Source organism: Arvicanthis niloticus, chromosome 21 (assembly GCF_011762505.2).
Source record: "Arvicanthis niloticus isolate mArvNil1 chromosome 21, mArvNil1.pat.X, whole genome shotgun sequence".
Lineage (NCBI taxonomy): Eukaryota > Metazoa > Chordata > Mammalia > Rodentia > Muridae > Arvicanthis > Arvicanthis niloticus.
In genome coordinates this window covers 42,773,383-42,794,845 of record NC_047678.1, presented here as the reverse complement: position 1 = coordinate 42,794,845, position 21,463 = coordinate 42,773,383, and the positions used below count along the sequence as shown (strand labels likewise).

At 46.3% G+C, this 21,463-nt stretch overlaps 1 long non-coding RNA gene across 2 annotated transcripts in view; it reads right to left on the bottom strand.

The window, feature by feature from the left end:
* Window positions 1–20,749, bottom strand: part of LOC117693489 (uncharacterized) — a 121,024-nt gene extending 100,275 nt beyond the window's left edge. The window contains exons 1-2 of one of the 2 annotated variants that reach the window (XR_013105728.1): window positions 20,488–20,749; window positions 16,345–16,390 (exon numbers count right to left, since the gene is read on the bottom strand). This is a non-coding gene — a long non-coding RNA (uncharacterized LOC117693489). The remainder of the gene's footprint in view (window positions 1–16,344; window positions 16,391–20,487) is intronic. The other variant, XR_004604446.2, reaches the window with a different exon arrangement.
* Between the last annotated feature and the right edge of the window lie 714 nt (window positions 20,750–21,463).

The following is a 21,463-nucleotide window of genomic DNA, read 5'->3' as shown; positions in this document are numbered from 1 at the left end:
ATAGCAGGTATTTGTAGAGATACACATATATATATGACGAATGTACTTAAAAAGTGGCTTTTAATGAATACCTGTAAAAGCTTGGCAACAAGCTATTAGTCCCTTCAGGGTCAGCCTACACCACCCAGAGTCCGGCACATTCCAACAGCCCGGTAAGTCCGTGAAATAAGTCAGTATGCCCAGGTAACAGCCCCAGGCAAGCAGATTCCAGAAGAGAAGACACTGGAGAGCAGGTTGACAGAGGCTCACCCCCATACCAGATAAGGAGCTGTTTTCTTTGGTTTTTCAAGGCAATGCAAAGCAAGGCTTTGTTGCTGCTTCTCCCTCCCCTTCCCCCTCCTATCTTTCCCCCTCCCAGCTGTAGAGAAAGAAGCTGTGAGACTGTATCAGCCTGGAGTCACAGGGGCTGGCTACATTAGCAGCGTCACACACAGCACTAGGGTGATGTCTCTTCCCTCTCAAGCTCTCTAATTATTTATCCCGATCAAGCAAGACTGCTGGAAAATCAGCTCTCTCCAGGAGGTGACGGAGCTAAAAGGCTCTTTTCACAGAGGAGCCAAGGGCTGGTAGCTGGCATCTCGCCTGCAGGCCAGCGAGCCCCTGTGGGCAGTGTCATGAAATAAATACCCAGGACCTCACCATTTTTCTCATTCATCCTTGGGCAAGCATCTATCCGTTTGAGAAAAAACTGGGAAGAGAAGAGCTGAGGTACAGAGAACATACAGAGCCCTGGCCCCTAGAACAGAAGTCGCTGTTCTTAAAATTAATGTTGTGAAATGCAGAAAGATCATGCTGAGGTGGCTGGCATTTCTTAGCTCGTGGCTCCTATAGGCAGACAAAGCAGAACGCCTCATTGTTCCCTTGGATGGGCGCTGCTCTCATGCAGGTTTCCTGAAAATAACGAAATGTTCAGGAAACATTTATGTTAGAATTTGCTGGAGTTCTTATAAAAATAGAAAGCCGCCAGCACCGTCAGCTCACACACTCCTCCGACTCCACAGAATAAAAAACCCTAGGAAAAAAAAATCAATGGGAATCAATCAATATCATTTATATCCATCTATTTTGGAGAGCCTCAGTAGAAGCAACCTTTCGTCTGGATGCTTTCTGATTTCTTTCTAGGACGGAAAAACTATTGTCACACATATGCAGATCTTAATTTCTCAGGTCCAAGGTAGGACAACCACTTTCAGGTTCCGGTCTTCTTCATAAGGAACAAGGCAGACATCACAGCCTGTAGGAATGTGAGGAGTGTACCCCAGGAGGCACAAAAGTCACCATTGTACAATGATAAGGGACACACACACACTTGGTATTTCCGATAAGGTTGTATGTATTTTAGCATTAAAATCAATCTGTAGTCTCTGTATATGCAGTCACTTCTGAGAGAACATGTGAGCATTTCCCACTTCCCAGGAAGGGCTGCAATTCTAAATCTGTGGTAGATAATTAGCCTGCTAATTAAATATCACACACACACACACACACACACACACACACACTTAAAAAAAAAAAACTTGTTTGACAATTGACACTCTAATTCAAGATTGGCCATGGAACTCCTGTGTCCAACATCTAACTGAACATCTTTTGGCACCGCTGAGGTTTGGACTTGCTGCTTAATTTCTCTCATGAAAACACTGGCCTCAGTATTATGGCACCAGGGTTGAAAGCCTCTACCCAGCTGCTTGTTAGACACCAGAGAAGCTGTATCAAGTTTTCCCACACAATACAGTGTTAATACAAAGAGTCAACAGAGTTTTAAAAGGGGTACACATTTAACTAGGTGGGGCTATGGGGTCATCTCTATTTTAATCATTAAAGCCACCGCCCAGTTGTCTGTGACCCCATTAAAGGTAAAAGCTCATGTTAGAAGGAGAACAAAAATAAGCTCTCACGATATCTCATGCAACAAATCATTTTACAGGAGAAATTGGAGCACTCTGCATGAGGCTAAATTCATTGGGAGAACAAATATTAATTATAAACCTTTTCATTGGTGGCTTAAGTAATTTAAGTGTAGAAAAATTACTTGTTTCTAAGGTAAGACAACACCCTTACCATTCTATTTATACAGATTTGACATTTGCAACACCACTGCAAGCTTTGGGAGTCACAGATCTGCTTTGCAAGAGGCAAAGGTGACAGCAAGGTGATGCCCCAGGATTGTGTCCACTGATTTCAGGGTGCTAGAGGTTTGAATACCCCAGTTCACACCAGGATAGATCGTCTGTTGTTCCACAGGAAACTAAAGCTGGAGCGTTGGCGGGGTCTTTCAACCCAGACCACACCATGTCCGCCATTTTAGCTCCCTACATGGGTTGGTGCTATCCATGGGAGGCAGAATCACCCTATCAACCCAAGAATGGGTTAAAGACAAGCAGCTCAGACTCACCTGGTCCACATGGTAATCTCTACAGCTAAGCCTTCTCAGAAGCAAGAATGGAGACCTGACAGTGGGGGGCCAGACTCAACGCAAAGGGAAAGGCAGCTTCCTGTCCCATGCTCTTATAGCTGTGGGGTTTGAGGTGAGAGACCAAAGATGCAATCTCTTCCTTCCTATCTGTCCATTTTCTTTTTGAGACGTGGTCTTATTATGTTGCCCAGGCTGGGTCTAGGCAATCTCCCTGCCTCAGTCTCTCCAGCCCCTACACCTCCTAGAGAAGAAATACAACTACTGTTGGACGCAAAATGTCCGTTTGAAGGATCTGGAGAAGCTGTAGTGAGGCAGTTTTTCTATCTGTCCTCAGGTCAGCCTCAGTAGGCAAATGAAGAATGCCATGGCCTTGAGTGCCAGGCAGAGAACAAGCAGGAAGGTAAGGTGAGAGATGGCAGAGCAGAAGAAGAGATAAGAGACGAGGTGGGCTGGAGAAACATTGACCATGACGGTTCACTCTCCCACGAGCCTCCCAGAGCCCTGCCAGCACAGCCTGGACAACACACACCAAGGAATGCCTTCAATAGCCCCCTGAATTCTTTTTCCAATCCAGGCTTCATGGAGCTCAGGGTAACTTCAAATTCTCTATGTAACTGAGGTTATCCTTGAATTCGTGATCTTTGTGCTTCTGCCATACCTAGGACTGTGGCACTGGCTGCCATGCCTGGTGCCACCTGCATTCCAGCGGCTACTGTCTGCATTCTGTCTTCAGTCTATTTCCTTTAAGTGTCTCGCTTCCCACCACCATTTCAAGATCCTGCCTGCTATAGTTCTGCCTGCATGAATGCCATTCTCCTTGCTGTGCGTCCCCAAACTGCCCTGTCTCACAACCCCCACATGCTGATATAGATGCAAATGAGGCCATGCCCAGATGGGAGACCAGAGCCTGCCTTTCTCCCTGTCTATGTTGCCATCCATGTCCCCCAACTCCACTCAGGTATTGACAACATTCAGTCCCAGGGTGAGACCTCCAGCCTGCTTGGTTAACACTCAGTTATACATGGCAACCCTCTGCCGGACAAATCCAGACAGTGCCAACATTCTGTGGGTAGAATCTCTGCCCTGCCTTACACATCATCACCATCTCTGAATTGTCCTGGCCTATGTTAGATCCTCATCTTGCTGATATCCTGGAGATGGCTGTGTGGATCATGTCAAGGCAGAGATTTAAATCCTCACTTCTTCCCAGGAGGACTGCTCAGTGCAGGTTCATGGAAAGGGGAGGGAAGGGAAGGGGAGGAGGAAAAGGAAGAAGGCAGTGACAGCTTCTCTGAGCCCACACTTCCTCCTTGGGTGAGAAGTAAATGAGGCCAGCCAACCCCACAAAGCTTGGATGTAAGTGAACTGAGACTGTGTCCCATGACAAAGGCCCTTAAGAAGCCATATTAGACTCTTGTGACATCCCTAGTACAGTCTGAGTTTAATACCCTTTAGGGGAGAGGAAGTGTCTTTTTCCTTCACGCTCCCAGAAGCACTTATGCTGCCTGGCCTGAATGGCTCTTGGTAGTTTCAAAGGCAGAAGAAGCCACTGAGTGGGCTTGGGGGCTTCCTTCAGTCACTTGTACTCATCCAGTTACTTCCAATAGGTCCTCTCACCTGAGCACATGGTCCCCAGACATTTCTTAATTTGTCTGTCTTCTTGGGTTCATCTCTCCAATTCTGAGCTATGATGGTCAGGACTGCTTAGGAAAAAGGTACAGAGAGTAACAGACACAGTCCAGCCTTGGTAAACATTACAGCTAGTGGAGACCAGAAGAAGCAAACAGTTCCCGAACACACAACTAAAACTCTGAGGCATGGAGAAGTTGCCCAGGAGAGAAGAGGGAGGAAACAAGACTATTCTTGTAGGCAAGGTTCCCCTGGATGATGAGTGGCTGGGGGAAGGAGTAGGGGAGGCCCTGACCCATGTGGGCCTGGGAAACTTGGGCTCTGGGGTGGGGGGAAGGTTCTGGCTAATGGCAGCTCTGGATGGAGTGTGTGGGTGTGAAGGAGATGAAGATGCCAGGATGACAGCAGGCTGGGGCTTACACAGTTGGCTGCCTGTGTTCTTGATGCCTGGCAACCATAGGAGGGACTTCTAGTCCCCTGAACCATACTCATATCCTGCCTACCATCACAAGGCTAAGAATGTCCCACAGGGAACACCTGGGGCAAGAGGGCTGGGTGAGTTCCTAAACCACATTCCTTGTTAATGCAGCCCTGGTGGCATCTGATGTCTTTTTCGTGGATTTTGGATATGGGATGGAGGCTGTGACAGACCAGAGCCAGCCACAGGAAGGACCACTGGGTGTGGCATAGTCTGAGCCTAAGAGGAGCTTTCTGGAAAGGGACAGGTGTCTATCAGAAGAAGAAATGCATAGCAGCAGGTGTAGCTCTGTCCCCACCCTCACTCAGAACAGGTAATCAAAGGAAGAAAACACAGTCATGGTGTGCAAACACTTCAGGACAGAGATTCTGGGAGCCCCAGGCCTGGCTCCAGAGCTAGCTCAATGCCTGCCTTAGCCTTATTTATCAAGAAGCAATTGAGGAAAACAAACAAACAAACAAACAAACAAGCATAAAGACAGAGCAGTTCTCTGTGGAACTCAGTGTGGCTTAAGTAGATTAGATAAACCCTAAGACACATATTCTCCCAGAATCCTGAGATGTGGCTGGCAGGGGCGTCTTCTGATTTTGGAAGGCTAGAATGGCTAGCTGCCTCTGTTTATATAGAATAGGGACTGTCACTGTGACTTGGGTGTGTTCTGAACAGCCCTTTCTAGCAACTAAACATGTTTCTCAGGGAAGCAACAAAACTCTTTTACAGAGTCAATATCTGATTCTTGGAGAGATTCAATAATTTTCCCAAAGATGCACAGCAGTGAGGAGGTGTCCCCAGGATGTGTCCCCAGATGTCTGGATTCAGGCATGTGCTCTATTGCACTCAAGAATGTGCTCAGTAGCTAATCCCTGCATGGAGGCTCATTGTCAGTGCCCCCACCACACCAAGCTTGTGCCTATAAGCTTGTGCCTATAAGCTTGTGCCTATAAGCTTGTGCCTATAAGCTTGTGCCTATAAGCTTGTGCCTATGTGCCTTATGTTCTCATTGCTGACATGGCCATGAGGCACCAGGAATGATACACACTTGTGTACCCCCAAAGCATTAGCCTGCTCTTCAATCTCGATGGCTAATATTGATTGTTAACTTGACTAGACCTAGAATCACTGAAGGCCTCTGGACATGTCTGTGAGTAATTATCTAGGCTAGGTTAATTGAGGTGGAAGAACCACCATAAATGTTGACAGGGCCATTCCATGGGCTGTGGTCCCAGATCGCACTAGAAGGAGAAAGTGAGCCGAGCCCAGCATCCCTCTCTGTCTCTTGACTGCGGACACACTGGGAGCAGCTGCCCCATGCTTCTGCGGCTCTGCCTTCCCCACCATGATGAACTCCAGATCAGGAGCCAAAATTAACCCCGCCACCCTTAAGTTGCTTCTTTAGAATATTTGGTCACAGTAACAAGAAAATTAACTAAGACACCTTTCTTTCTGCTCTCTTCTGGCTAAGGATGTCCTACAGCTCAATGCTTGGGAGCTGATCTCACCCAAGCCCATCTCCAGGGATGAGGGCACATGGCTACAGATTTTGCTGACATAGGGTCTAATATTAGAAAAGAAAGAAAGAAAGAAAGAAAGAAAGAAAGAAAGAAAAGAAAAGAAAAGAAAAGAAAAGAAAAGAAAAGAAACAAAAAGAAAAAGAAAAAAGAAAAGAAACAACAACAGACCCAGTTCTGATAGCCTTTGGAACATTTAATTGAGACAGATATAAATCCTTGTGCAGGATGTTCATTCTTCTAATAAGAAAAAGGGAAAGTTGAGGAAATGAGTCATTTGTACATCAGACAGAATTGAGTGGGGCCTGGGAAGTGCGTGGATGGCTGCAGGGGCCTGCTAGCCCAACTGAGAGAAGGCAGCTGTGGGAAATGAAGGCCTGGAGCAATGAAGCCTCTGGCTCCATCCTTCCTTTTCTTCTTCACAGATCATGACTCAGAAGCACCTGGAGTGGGTGGTGTGGAGGGCCTGGAAGCCTGGGCTGAGACTGTGTGGAGTCCAGGCCTCAGCAGGATGGCAAGAGGCATGCCACCTTGAGCCATTGGCCTGCTCACTCTGGGCAAAACGCATGGGTGGTTACAGAGATAAAACTGAAACAGCCAGTCAGACGCTCAGCCCAGGCAATGCTGCAAAGTTAACACAGTAGTCATAATGGGGGGTGGGTGGGGGCGGTGCAGAAGTTCCCTTATATCTTGGGTGCTGCTGCTCAAGGACCAGATGGCCAATGGACACAGGGCACACCCCTGGACAGCCCCAATTCACAGGCTGCTCCTGGGCCCTGGCCCGGTAGCTACATGTGACCCTGACCTGCATAGGGCCCCACATTCCACACGCATCTGCTTCTCAACCAGTCTATTAGGGAATGACGAGAACTACAAGAGACTTGACTTGCTGTATCCAGCCAAGTAGGGAGCAGAGACCCAAGGTGGGTTTCCTAGCTGCTCTGCATCCTTAAAGTCATACCAGGTCCCTCTGAAGACCCCTATGGACTAGCATGCCTGTATGGAAAGTTCAAAGGGTGTCTGTGAGCATCTTTGTGAGTGGATAGAGCACTCAGGCCAGCAAGCCATTGTCTTTTCCATGTAAGCTTTTGGCCTGGTGACATCAAGCCACCATTGAGCCCATGCCAGAGGCTCAGTGTGCTCCAGGCCTTAGGTTCCACCATCCTGTACACATACAGGCCCCTGTGTCCTATCTTGGATGGTTCTGGAGCTGGGCAGGGCCTGTGCTTTGGTTGTAGCCACGAAGCGGCCTCCTTAGCTTATAGTGTCAATGACCAAGGCTCTGCCAGCCAGAGTGACCGTCACTGTGTCAGAATGCCCCCAACCCCCACTGAGCAAACTCGGAGCTCTTGTTCCCCCAGCCGCCTCACAGTTGGAAACAATAAACTCTCTCAGGATGCTTTCCATAGAACCACCACACACCCTTTTCTGAGCGAGGCTTCTTGACCATTTTCAAGTACAGTCCCTCCTATACACAAGACATAAATGGTGCCAACAGGGACGATTTGGCCATTTGTGGCACGAAAAGACTTCTCTGTGTAGGCCCGTTGTGAATTGTTCTTTTTTTCAGTGGCTTAATTGTCAGCCCCAAGCCTGACAGCAAAGAGTAGAGGAGCAGTTTCCCCGAAGGCCCAGGCCTTGTTGGTGAGGAGGCGCTTGCGTGGGGGCCTCCCAGAGCTGTCTGCCTCCTCCTGGGCATCAGGCCTGTGGGGCTAATAAGGGACATGGCTTAGGAGGGTTACAGAAAGGTGGCAGTCCCAGTCCAATGTACCCCTGGCTCTAGAAGGGCTGCAACAGGGAGGCAACCTGAGAGAGAGAAAGGCTGGCCATGCACTCCCCACCACAATGGCCTCTCAGTGACAAGCATGTGGAAGTGTCCTACTCAATTTAATAGTCACAGCCTGCTGGGATTTACTGCTTCCCTCTGTTCCACTGAGGCTGAGTGAGGTAAGGATATCTGTCAGCTGTCAGCAACAACTGCACCTCAGCCTTGCCTGGTACCTACTGTGGACACAGCAGCAGCACTTAGCAATGATCATATCAGAAAAAGCTGTTCTAGCCCAGCCAGTCAGGGAGGCTGAGGTGACTGGAGGCCCATGTAGGCCCGTGGTACTCTGAAGACAGAACTGAAGGGCCTAGGAGAGTAAGGTAGACCCAAAGCTGGCAAGCCTGGCTACGCTGCCTCCCTTCATCTCTACCCTACACTTGACACACCTGAGTACTTGTGAGCTGCCTTCCACCTCCCTCAGGCTTGTACTGACAGGTGCCTCTCGGCTTCTAACACTGTGCCCACCTCCTCTGTCTCCTCCTCCTCCTCCTTCTCTGCCTCCTCCTCCTCTTCCTCAGATTGACTCCTATCTGGCTGACAGGATGAGGCCCTCAGCACCCCAGCTCCCACACGCCTAAACCAAGGTCATTCAAAAACAGGGCCAGGGCTTGCACTTCCACACTGACCTATCCAAAGAAGGTTCCCAAGGCCCTTCCTGGGATGGAGGCAGATGACTTTGAAATCATGGCTCAGACTTCTGAGGCCACCCTCAAAGCACTAGTAATTCTTGAAATGGGAGTTCCCCAGGCTCTGCCAGGAAGGATCAAGATGAAGCCACTGGGCTAGCTTTGATCTAGACATCCTGGAGCCAGGGAACTGGGGAAATGGACTAGCCTTTGTTCCTGATAGCTACCCTTGTCCGAAATGTCTTAAGGGCCTTATTTTGTGATAGGAGAAGGTAGGGGATGGGTTGTATTTTCCAAAAGTACTTTCATGGCTCAGGAAAGCACTTTGCAGATGCAGGGACAGTGAACAACTAGGATAACAAAGGGAGGAGGTGACAGTGGGCAAGACGGGATGATATGCATGTGATATATACAACTATATATGTATATATAATGTATATATTATATATACATATAAACCTGTTATATATATATCACATATACATGTCACATATATACATGTCATATATATATATATATATATATATATATATATATATATATATATATATATCAGGCTTCCTCACCTCACTCAGTCTCAGTGGAACAGAGGGAAATGGTACATCTCATCAGGCTGTGATTACAACCTGTGATTACTGGCCGGTGCCTGTGTGGTGTCCAGGAGTCAGAAATCAGGATTGCAAAAGGCATGCCACCTTGAGCCATTGGCCTTAAATTTATATGTGAGAGAGCACCCACAAGTAGTGGCAGCACATTCACACCCAAAAGAAATACAAAGGCCTCCCTCACTGCCAAGAATACCTGTTCAAGAGCACTTAACAGTCACATCTCATTGGCACTGGTGGCAAGTGGACACCGAGTTTTGGAGCTGCAGTGGCACCATACACCAATTCCCAAGAGGACTTGGTCCTCCTAGACCAAGCCTCAGCCCCAGGCTGTGCTGTGCCACCACCATGCTTAGGGCACACTATGGTTGGTACCACACAGCCACCAATGTCCAGAGCATTAAGGACTTTAGTGCAGGGCCAACATTTACCCATCAGTCATCAAACCTGGATCAACCAATATGTAGAAAATATATAACATTTTAAAAAATTTTAAGGTGATACATTTAGTTTCTTAGGCACTCTGTACATTTTTCAAGCACGAAGCAGCTGTGCGTACAGAGAACATGTCTAGTACCGCTGAGTTCCACAGCATGATACAGTTAAGATGCTGACTCTGGATTCAACCAAACAAGCTCATGTTCAGGGCTAGGACAGCTCAGAGGATTCTGTTGTCATGGTCACTTTCAGTGCTATCTGTTGGGTACTACAAAGGAAAAGAAGAAAATGCTGGCATTTGGCTGGTTTCCTTGCGCTCAGTAATACCTCCCAAGAAGCATAAGCAGTCACCACCATAAACCCTCCCTGTGTGCTGTTTGTGTGTGTGTGTGTTGTATTTTGCTATCAATTTAAATTCTAGCTTTAGAGGTTGTCTGTTTGCCTGCTTTAAGGCATCGCAGCCCCATACACAGCGGGATGAGGAGCATTTTCAGAGAGCGTCGGCAGAGGCTAGCACTTCATGACGTAGGTGGACCTTTTTGAAGGCTTAAATTTTTGTTCTTTTTTTTTTCCCAAAAAAATGATGTCTGAGGATTGTATCTGAATGCAAGAGCCCAGTCATGTGGACCTATGTAGGTTTCACATTTTAATATTTTATAGTGAACGCTGTAAGCTTTCATCTTGTTAGAATAAGAGAAAAAATGGTTCTGGAGAGTTTTGTGGAAAAGCTCAGGTGTCTAGGGAGCGGAAAAAGAACCCGGGTGTGGGGTGGAGCTTAGTGAGAGCATAAGCAAGGCTGGGTTCCATGCCAAGCACAGGGGGATACCCACCAATGAGGTGGAGGCCATGAAGTACATGTGGCTGCCTAGTCTGAGAATCACATTGGCTCTGACACTGGATGTTCATATTCCTGGAGACAGAATTCATAGGCAAGGCCACCCTCTACTTGGACTAGTCAAAATCTAGTTCCTCTTTCACTGGGTTTGCATATTGTTACGTTACTGTTATATAGTTGTGGCCAAAACATGGTGTGAAGGGGACAAAGCCACAGAGCAAGGCAAAAGAGGAAACTCAAGCTCAAAGTACAGTTTGTTGGTTTCACATTTTTTTTTTTTTTACTTAAAAAAAAAAAGTCTAGCTCCTTAAAGCTTCCTCACCCCCATTAAGCAAACAAAAACAAATAAATCGCCACTCAGTTTCCACTCAGTTTCTGGGAGGCTATGGTAAATCTGCCTAGCAACAATAAAATCTCTGGCTCGAGTAGGTCATGGTGTAACCTGTGAAGGTCTAAGGACAACCTTGGGTGCTCGTCCTACCTGCCTTCCACCTTGTCTGAGGCTGGGCTCTGCTCCACACAGGAATGCCAGTGTCTGGGAATTCTCTAATCTCCATCTCTCATCTCACTGTAAGAGTGCGTCGGTTACAGACGTGCTATAGCCATGTCCAGCTTCACACGGTGCTGGGGACCAGAACTCAGGTCCTCATACGTGGTCTGCAAGTGCCTTATCCACTGAGACATTTTCCCAGAAGATAATTTACTATAGTATTAATGTAGTATCCGCCTCGTACAAAACTAAGTAGTGGAAACCAACAAGCCTGTTTTCTTTAATTTTATACAACATTCGGGCATGTCTAAGTGTTAGGCTTAATAATAGTTTTGGCTCATTTGAAATGACGTATACACTTAAGCATCAATGTTCTTAATGATTCTGCACTGTATGTCCTATACTTAATCACATTTATTGATAATAATGTTATGTATCCCTGAGGACTTCATATTCTTCTTGCTTCTGTGGTGATCTAGAGGTCTGAGAGAGAGACACATGAAGGTGAGCTGAAGGCTTTTTGGTTTCAATACTTCCTTGGGAAGACCAGCTTGCATGATACTCAGTTATAGACCCTAAGCAAATTCCTCTCAATTTTCCCCCTAGCAAGCAATAAAAACGTAAAATAAACTATTTACTAAACAGAAAGCTAAACTATTAAAAGTCATTTATGCCCAACTACTCTGATAACTGTATTACTACATACACTGTAATTTTTCTTTACCCAAATGTGTGTTTTTATTTAAGTGGAATAGAAACCAACCTCAAAAGTTTTTAAAAGCAAATTATCTTCTTCATCTACATCATCCTCGGTCTCATTTACATCGCCATGAGACCTAGTTTGAGCTGCCCTTCTACTCGGTTGTTGTAACTCTGAAGATGCCACATTTAAGGCTGCTGAAAGCTCAGTTACAAAGAAACGGATGCATAGGGACGTCTAGATCTTTAACTGCTATGCCACAAAACAGCAAACTCCAGAGGTGGTGATGTCACGCCTGCAAAACAGCTGTATATTCTGCTGCTTTTCAGGTGATGTTGAATACTCTGTGTGTGTGTGTGTGTGTGTGTGTGTGTGTGTGTCCATGCATGTGTGCATGATTCTGAGTGCATACACATTATGTGAGGCCAGAGCACACCCTTGGTGGTTGTTGCTCAGTCACTGTTCATCTTGTTTTTCTGAGACAGGGTCTCCCATTGGCCTGAAGCCCACTTATTCAGCTAGGATGGCTGGTGCTTTCCTTGATTACAAGCATATATTGTCACACCTGGCCTCCCCCCACTTTCTCTTTTATAACATGGGTTCTAGGTATTTAACTCAGGTCACCACGCTATTTATTGACTGAACTGCCTCCCTGGTCCTTGAATATATTTTTAAATGACTCAAAAGTATTACCGAAAATTTGCTGGGTACATTGAAGCTGTTTTTGATTCTACCCAGTTAGTTCTAAGTATAAGTTTAAAACTGTAATCTAAGTATAGGTTTAAAACTGGCAAGGATACAACATATTTAGGTAGTGTGTTTATTTATATTACCAAACTGGATAGTGTGTAGCCAAAAGATATGTTAATGTCTTTTCAATGAGAAAATGGATCCTGTGAGTATGTACCACGGGGGTCCAATGCTATAGCCTATGTCAACAAACCCACGGGGTGGGGGGACATTAAATTCTTTTCTGGCCCACTTTAGTGAGATACATCAGTAAACCACTCAACATTCAAGACAAGTAAGGTCTACAAATGCAGATTTCCTACTCAAATTCTTCGGGAATATTTTTTTTTCTTTCCAAGTTTTCTTTCTCTAGGATTTAATTTTTCTCTTTCATCACAGACATCCAAGAAGTCCCAGTTTTCTTCCAACTTTTGCATATGTACTTCTCTGCAGGTTAAAATTCATGAGGCTTGTTCTCACAGCTGAGTTTAAACTTACCTTTCATAAAATCGCACCAGCATAGTCTCCAAGCTGAAGCTATGCAGCTGGACTAACTCTGAAAAGCCACACACACCCTAGACAGTTTTTAATTGGAACCAAGCTGTTGATATGTTGATTACATATATATGTATATATTTATCAGGCATATTTTATAGTAATGATTTAGCAGTAAGGGCAGCTTTCCCATAGTGCACATCCCTGAATTTCTAAACACCAGCTTTTTGGCAATCTATTTTCTCGAAAACTTTGTACCCCACCCATGTGCTAACTGAAACTTAAAAAATAAAAACAAGTGAAAAACATTTCATCAAAGTAGCAGGAAAGAAAGGTGCAAGTCCTTGCAATAGAAAGGGAAGGTTGGACCTTAATGTCAAGTGCTTTGATTGGCACGCCGCTGAGTATAAATGTCTCCTGAGGTGGAGCCCAGGATAAACACATCACACGTGGTGAATACATCTTAAATGCTTCAGGAAGCAGGAACGGACATTTGTTCACAGGGTAATGATACTGTGTGTGGGGTGCATGTGTGTGTACATACACACAAGGATGGCAGAGGACGATACCAGGTGTCCCGCTCTATCGAGGCTCTCCCAGCGAACCTGGAGATAGGCTGGCAGCTCACAAGCTTCAGTGGCCCTCTTGCCTCTGTCCACACGGAGTACAAAGGTTACAGGATCACATCCAGCTTGTTGTATATGTGCTGGCATCTGAGTTCAGGACCTCATGGTCACGAGGCAAGTGCTCTGATCTACTGAGACTCTTCTCTAAACATCAATTTCTTCTTGCACGCCTCCCCCACCCCTGTCATCCGCAGCATATTGGAACTTGGTGCCAAGCAAGGTCACCTGAGTTTGATCCCTGCAACTCATATGGCGGAAGGAGAGAACTGATTCCCACAAGCTGTCCTCTGACTTCCACAGCACACTGTGGTATGACCACCACCAGGCATGTGCAAACACACACACACACACACACACACACACACACACACACACACTCACGCTAAATCATTATATTTTTTTTAAAAAAATCCAAAATTTGATTTTTGGCAATGGCAAAAACCATTCGCTCCATTTGCTTAGGGACAAGGTGGCATATCCGATGGTAACTGGGCTACATCTCACCCAATTGACTGGGAAAACACCACACGCCTCCGTCCGGTCTGCCATAGGGTGGAGCAGTGTGTCAGCTAATGCTGTGGACCTCCCATGATCCCTCAGTAGTGGAATTCTATATAGATAACCAGCAGCCACAGCTGCCAAATCAGTGCATAAAGGAACTGGACCCTGCAAGAAAGGCCTACCATCACCCATCTGAAGGTCCCTTCTCACTGGGGACACTTAGCTTCTCTAAGACTGCTCTATCAGGAAAAGCAATGTGTATTATTATTAGTCAAGTGATACTTGTGTATCACGTGTGTGGGTGCATGTTGATGTGAGTGCCTGCAAGTATGAGGGTTGAGGGTTAGCCCCAGCTATTGTGCTGGGGCGCCATCTTCCTTGTTTTCTGAGACAGAGTCTTTCCTTGGCTTGTAGTCTGCCAAGTAGAGGAGGCTTTCTGGATAGCGGGCTCCCCATCCTCTGTATTGATTGACCGGTTTGTTTTATTTTGTTGTGACGAGAGGTCTTACTAGCTCAGTGCTCCGGCTGTCCTGGAACTCACCAAGATCCCGCTGCTTCTGCTTCCCAAAAGCTGGGATTAAAGGTGTGGGCCATCAAAGCCGGAAAATCAACTGTTTTGACATGGGGTGTGGGGGGAGCTCACACTGTAGCCCAGGCTGACATTGAACTCACAGCTATCCTCCTGCCTCAGCCTCTCCAGTATTGGGTTTGTAGAAATAATCCAAGACTTCTGGCAGGAAAAGTAGAATTTCATATAAAATTATAAAAATGAAATTCCTTCACATACCATCCAACAGCAAGCTTGGGGTGTATGTGTGTGTGGAAGGATTAAACGTGGCTTTCCTAATGTGTGGCTATTCCTCTGTTTGGTTGCTCTTAAAAATAATTTATGTAAAACAGGCTTCTCTCTAAATATACTGTGTGTTCTCATACATGCACTGAAAATATTTGCATACAGTGTGTGTATGCCCTGGTACACACATGGTAAAAAATTTAAAAATATGGACTGCATAAATCAGTGCTGATTTTAAATATACATCAACTTAAACAGATTTGTTTGCAATTTATGAATTCCTCAGGTATAAAAGATCTTTCTTGCTGGCGGTGCTTCTAGAAGATGTTTATACTCTGTGGAGTGTACAAAATGCCTCTCACACAAACAAAAGAAAGCTTCGGGAACTTGGCATTCTAACCCTGCCTTTGCTATTAAACATCCTCCATGAATGTGCAGAGACCGGCCGAGACCAGTGAGGTGAGCTTGTCATGCTACAGTAGACATGATATTTTGTGTGCTGCCCAAGACATTTTTCTCAGGAATACAAGTCGCCTGCCATTTATTATGAGATTTTCCTCCGATTGACACCCCATTATGTATATTCAGTCAAGCTCCAAAGAGATTTCGGTGATCAATACACTTTTGTGCTGAAAGTCTGTTATCGGCTCTAGCAATAAGCTACCGAGAAACAAAATGGAAGTGGTATTTATAACTGAAGTGAATGATACAGAAATTCGTGTTTTAGACAAGGAGGCAGACACAGGATAGTAGAAAAACAAGAGAAAAGGTAAGCTAAGAGAAATGTCTTTTCTATTAAAAACTAGCTTTTCAGAGCCCAGCCACTGACAGAATGCAGTAAGTGCTTAAGAATTTTTTTTTTTTTAAATATTTTAAGTTACATGTCAAGGCCTATGAAACAGCAGTGTGTCTCTTCCAGCACCAATCCCTTCAGAGCACAGATAATCCCCCTTGCTTAAAGAGTCACATTTGGAAGCACTTGACGCCCTTCAGGTAGAGAAGGCAGAACCAGCCCCAGGAAGTCTGTAAAGTCTTGCCTTGTGCAACCTCTGTGTTGAGTTCTTTAATACATTCCATTTTATAAGCTACTAGTATAGTACTCTGTGAGCACAGCCTTCATCAGCTGGAAGCTGGCATTTTGGCTAGTATATATGTTAAATTGCTAGTCACAGAATTTCATCTGACCCAAAGAATTCAGCTCCTGAATCTGGAAGTATTCACATATTAAGAGCCATCTGCTTGAACTGCGACATGAAGACACACAAAGCTACCCAGAAAGAAAAAGATATCTGGGGAATATTAATTCAGCATTACCCAGATGCCAAAGCTTCATCTCCTAGTACAATGTAGCCAAAAAAGAGTTCAGAAGGAAGCCAGTCAAATGCTGCAATGAAGGTTCCTGTCCTATTACAGTGTAGCAAGGAAGAGCGTAGAAGGAAGCCGGTCAATGGCTGCAGTAGCCTAAGCAGTTCATAGAAAGTCATACTGCTGGGTTGTAAATAAATGTCCCCATGTCACACATTCCCCCAGGCGATGGTCTCCACCCCCTCTCCTCTTAGGAAGCCCGAATCTTGAGTAGACAGACTGGAAAATCAGTATAGATCTCTAAAACTATCAATATTTAATTATTTAGTTTGCTGAACTTACAGTTTGAACTCTCAGGCAGAAGGGCAGCAGTCAGACCAGTCAACACCTGCAAGACCAAAACAGCCAGAACATTAGCAGTTAGGGTTGTCTGCAAATCTGTGAGTGACGGAGAACAGTCCAAGTAGTTTGACCACACCAGATGAATCCTGAACTGTGTCTGAGCAAAGCTACCCACAGTATTTTGACTCCAAGCTTTCAAATTTGCATCCTAAAAAAAATGATATTTAGAGACACTGAAAAAAAGTCAGAGGAGGGTCTTGATGGTCGAGATAGCCCAGCTATCTGACAACCCCAAAGTCTCCTCAAAATGAAAAATCAAAGAACCCCAAGCAGCAAATTCATCTGTGTGGGATGCGCGTGCACGCGGCAGAATGTGCACGCAAAGCACATTTTTGAATCCTGCAGAAATGTCCATGCAAGTATTTAATGCCACTTCCAATGAAAGGAGCTGCAATTCTAAATGCTGGGGTGGAGAATGCTGGCTTGTGGCTTCTGTGTTTTGAGACAAGGGCTGGCCTTGAACATGAATCCTCCTTGCTCTGCTTTTTAGTCTTTCAAGAGTGCTGTAACCACAGGCATGTGCCACCACACCCAGTTTTCAGGTTTTTTAAAGCTACCTTTTACTGTCAGACACACTCTTGCACACGCGCGCGCGCACGCACACGCACACACACGCAGGCACTCGAGTATGCATACACTCACACATGCTAGAGAGAGGAATAAAAATGTATCAATTTTCAAATACATAAAAACTGATGAATAAAAATGTATCAATTTTCAAATACATAAAAATCTAAAATTCCCTGAAATGGCTGATTTGCAAACGGGGTTTTCATCAAACCACATATAAGTCTCAGGTGTGATGTGACCTGGGCAGATGAAAAAGATTCTCAGAGGCCCACTGTAAGTCAGACATCCGACACCCCCTCCTTTTGTCCTTCAATCCTCTCCAGTGTCCTGAAAAAGATTTGTTCATTAACAACATCTTTCTTGGGGGGGGGGGGGGAGATTTGTTGGCGTGCTTTAGCAGGGCAGGTGTTAATTCAGCCAGATCGCTGGCTTCATTGAGATGTTCTGGAATGTTCCTTACACAATGCAGTTTATACATTTACTGTGGGAACTCAAGGCAGTAATATTCAGGAACCTTCTCTCACTGCAATCAACAGCAAGTAAGTAGACAGTGCCAGCTTTCTCAGATAATCGCTGGATGTCTTAGGAGAAGACCGTCTGAAGCACGGCTGCCCAGACACTAGCACCCAAGCCTCGCTTTAGAGCTATCCTGTCCATGTGAGTCCTGAAGCTACTGAAATCGATTTTGATTTTAGAATGACCTGCAATCACAGGCAATTTACCTGATTGCTTGTTCCAGTGACTCAAAGCCTTCAAGGTGCTGGGATTTGTAGTGTTTTGTAGATTTAAAAGATGGGAAGATAATGTAAGGGGGAAAGTGTGTGTGTGTTGGGGGGACAGAAGGAGCTTCGTCAGCGTTGAACTTGAATTATCTCTTTAAAAAGGAACATGCAATTTTCACTCAGAGTAATGGCTGAGCTAAGTGCTAACAGGTCCAGCCAGATCTGGAAATGTGCTAGCTCATTCTAGCAATCAGGTGAGAAATATCTTTTTCTTCCTTTCAAATAATTTATCTACCTTAAGAATGGATGGTAGGTGGCCAACAGGGCATCTTTCTGGAGGAAAAAAAAATGTGGTTTTTTTTCTTTTCTTTTCTTTTTGTGTGTGTGGAAAGTAAAAATGGTTTAGACGTCTCTTTCTCTTGGTCAGCCCTGCTGTCTGTGCGGATGACGCACAGACGGGTAACAGTGAGAATTTGGAATTATGAATTCATAACGCCTCTTTCTTCAAAGGGCGTATAATACTTTCTTTCCTATAGATCTGAAATCTTGTCTTTGCAGAGGCGGCTTCCTCTAATCAGATGTGGCATGTCCTGACTCAGTTCTGCTTGATGGAGCTTGCGGGGAAAGGATTAGTTCGTCCATTTATTTCTTCTTCCTGTTCTCATGAAGATACCAGGTGCTTAACTACCACGCATGCTTGTTTATTCCATATATTACCTGAAAACCGCATCAAAGAAAAGAAAACACTAGAAACCCAAACCCTTATTTTTTTTATCAAGAAATCTTATCAGGAGACCGAAAGCCTTTGCTGTTTGTTCTCACCGAGTCTTTCAACCTCCCAGACTGTAAAGTTTAGAAGAAGCAGTCCTCGCTCTGTGTCTTCTCCAGCAAAGGCAGCCTCTCGGAGTTATTGCAAATAATGGTTTGTGAAGCTGGCAGGTGAAGTGGAGCAATATTAGGTTTTGAAGCCTGCACAGGAGTTGACACCCACCCCCATATTACTGCACATAGGCACAGGCATTGCAGAGCCCAGTGCTGCCTCACCCTGCACTGCTGCAATTGCAGGGTTCCTTCCCTGGTGTCATGCAGACACTCAGAAGAAGGGTGGGGCTCCCTGGTCTTGCAGTGTAATGGCAAAGAGGTTCTTTGCTGTTAAGGAAACTGAATTGTTCACATTCTAGTTTTCCAATATTCCCCACAAATACCTTGAATATAATCGGGTGTTAAGACTGCCACTGATTCTAATGTTACGAGGGAGATGAAAACCTTTGTGTCAAGCCAAAAGAGATGTGTGCACCAACACAGATGGTGGTTATCAAAATGAAGGGGGTGAATCTAAAAGACCAAGGAAAATCTCCTAGGGAGGAGACTGATAAGAATGAACACACACACACACACACACACACACACACACACACACACACACGATGGTTAAGGTCTAGAAGTGAAATCTAACTGTGCTAAGCCCTGCTGGCGTCCTTATGAGTCAGCACACCTCTCAACCCTTCAGCAACTGAAGCTAGAGTAAATGGGTAAGCGCTGTCTTCGGACACACCCATTTTCCCAATCCTGACTCTCTCCCCCCCATTCTCATATTCATCCTCTCTCTCTCTCACCTTTATGCTGCTTGGTGTCTGAACTCAGAGCTTGTATCCCAAACTGCACCCTTCCACCTCCACCAGGAAGACTTAGCTCCCTTGCAGAAGGGCTAGCCTTCAGCTCTTTCCCCAGTGTAATTGGATCAGGGCTTATTTCCTTCTCTAGGGGCAACTCCTACTTCATTTTCTCTCCAGTCTGCATGTTATCAGCTTGACATTCCCTTCAGTGGCATATGACAAATTAAATTGGCCATCACTGTACTCATCAGAGGGGGTTGTTTTCTGTTCCCCAGAACTGCTTCCTTCAGTTCTGTTCTCTCTCTCTCTCTCTCTCTCTCTCTCTCTCTCTCTCTCTCTCTCTCTGACATGCACGCACACACACTGGCACACACACGCGCACACACACACACACACACACACACACACACTTTGGTATTTATTTATCTAATTATTTATTTTTTCTAGGGTTTTGTTTGAAAGGTTATAAGAAATATACGGACCATAAAGCCAAAGGTATAGTCGCAAAATATGATTTAAATGCCTACATCTGTATTGCCTTGCATTTCAAACAAAAACTTTACAAAAATGCGAATTAAGTTATTTTCCCCATCTTTCCTCGTAATTCAACACTTTAACGCATATTTTCTGCCAAAAAGTCATAAAGTAAAAATGGTGTTTCCTAGGTGCCTTCAAGTCTCACACATCCTTGGCAGAATAACCTGCAGTACAGGGGTAGATCAGAAATGGAGGGGGTTAGCTGGTTAGCAACATCTACAGCCACTCTGTTTCTTCTCTCCTTGGCATTTCAAGTGGCTTTTGGGTGCAGAGTGACCGGACCCAGAGGCTTCGCCCTAGCCCTACCCAGAGCTGATTCTCAAAAGGGCCCCCGCCCCCCACATTCAGACACTCTGGGTGTACCCAGTCTGCGCCAGCTAGCTACAGCTACCGGCTCCTATCTGAGTGTCTTTTCAACCTTTGTCAAGTATCTCAAGACAAGAATTTCTCAAATCAAAGTGCTTTCTCAAACCAGGGACTGGGGAAACTCGAAAAGGAGGCCCAGAAGGCAAGTGACTTCGGACTTGTTCTGCAAGCTTGACTTAGTCATTACAGCAAACCTCCGGTGCCTTAGAGGATCCTGGGGTTCCCACACGGTAGGAGGGTATCCCATGCCCGCGCTCCCTCTGGGCACTCACCTACTGCTAGAAGAGAAGTCACAATCTGTGGTCCAGACTTCCGCCGCAGAGAAGTCCAGCACGCCCACCCGGAGGGCTAGCGCGCCTCCACGGGTGGTCGAATCACAGGGTGCCGAGTGTGACCACTGAGGTAGCCGGACCTCTGGGTGTCTGAGCGTGCCCTCCGAGGTAGTCTGATCGCCTTCTCCTGCTAGGGCGGTGGGACCCGGGCAGCTGCTGCGAGGAGCGCTCCCGGGCGGGTCCGCGCCGAGCTCGAGCGAGCGGGCGAGCGGGGCGGGAGGGGCCATTTGTAACCGAGCAGACGCTACCACCGCCCCTTACTCGCGGGGGGCGGGGGCGGGCGGTCAGGTGATGACGGCCCACCCCGCGCCGCCGAGCCGGGTGGTTCCTGCCCGGGAGGAGCCCCCTGGCGAGCTCTGATTGGAACTCCCGCTGCAGTAGGGGGGGAGGGGGACACGTGACCGCCCGACTGGGCAGCCGGCGCGCCCCACCCGCTATGGGCACCCCATCTTTCCTCCCGGAAAAGCCGGGGAACACAGGGAAGGCGGGGGGAGCACGCAAGGTGCAACCAGCCCCTTTAGCTGCAGTGCCGGGTGATCACCGCAGCTGAACCTGGGAAGGCTTTTCCACTAGCAGCCGGCCTTCGCAGTCCTCCGCCCTGCCCTTGGCAGTAGAACCCTCCCTCCTCGGCTGCAGCACACACACACACACACACACACACACACACACACACACACACTGACACTCTGGATAGACCACCGTCACTTCATAGTCAAGAGTGACCCCTCCCCTCTCTGTCTCTTTCTGCGCACCGGCGAGAGAGTGAGTACCTAAGAACAGCTTAAGGCGATGCGATGCATGCAGACACCGCCCAGTTCCAAGGCTAGAAACCCCCCACCCCCCACCCCCCACCCCACGACTAGACCACGCCCGGGAATGCCTGATAACTTCCAGGTCTATAAGGTTCTGAACTCGA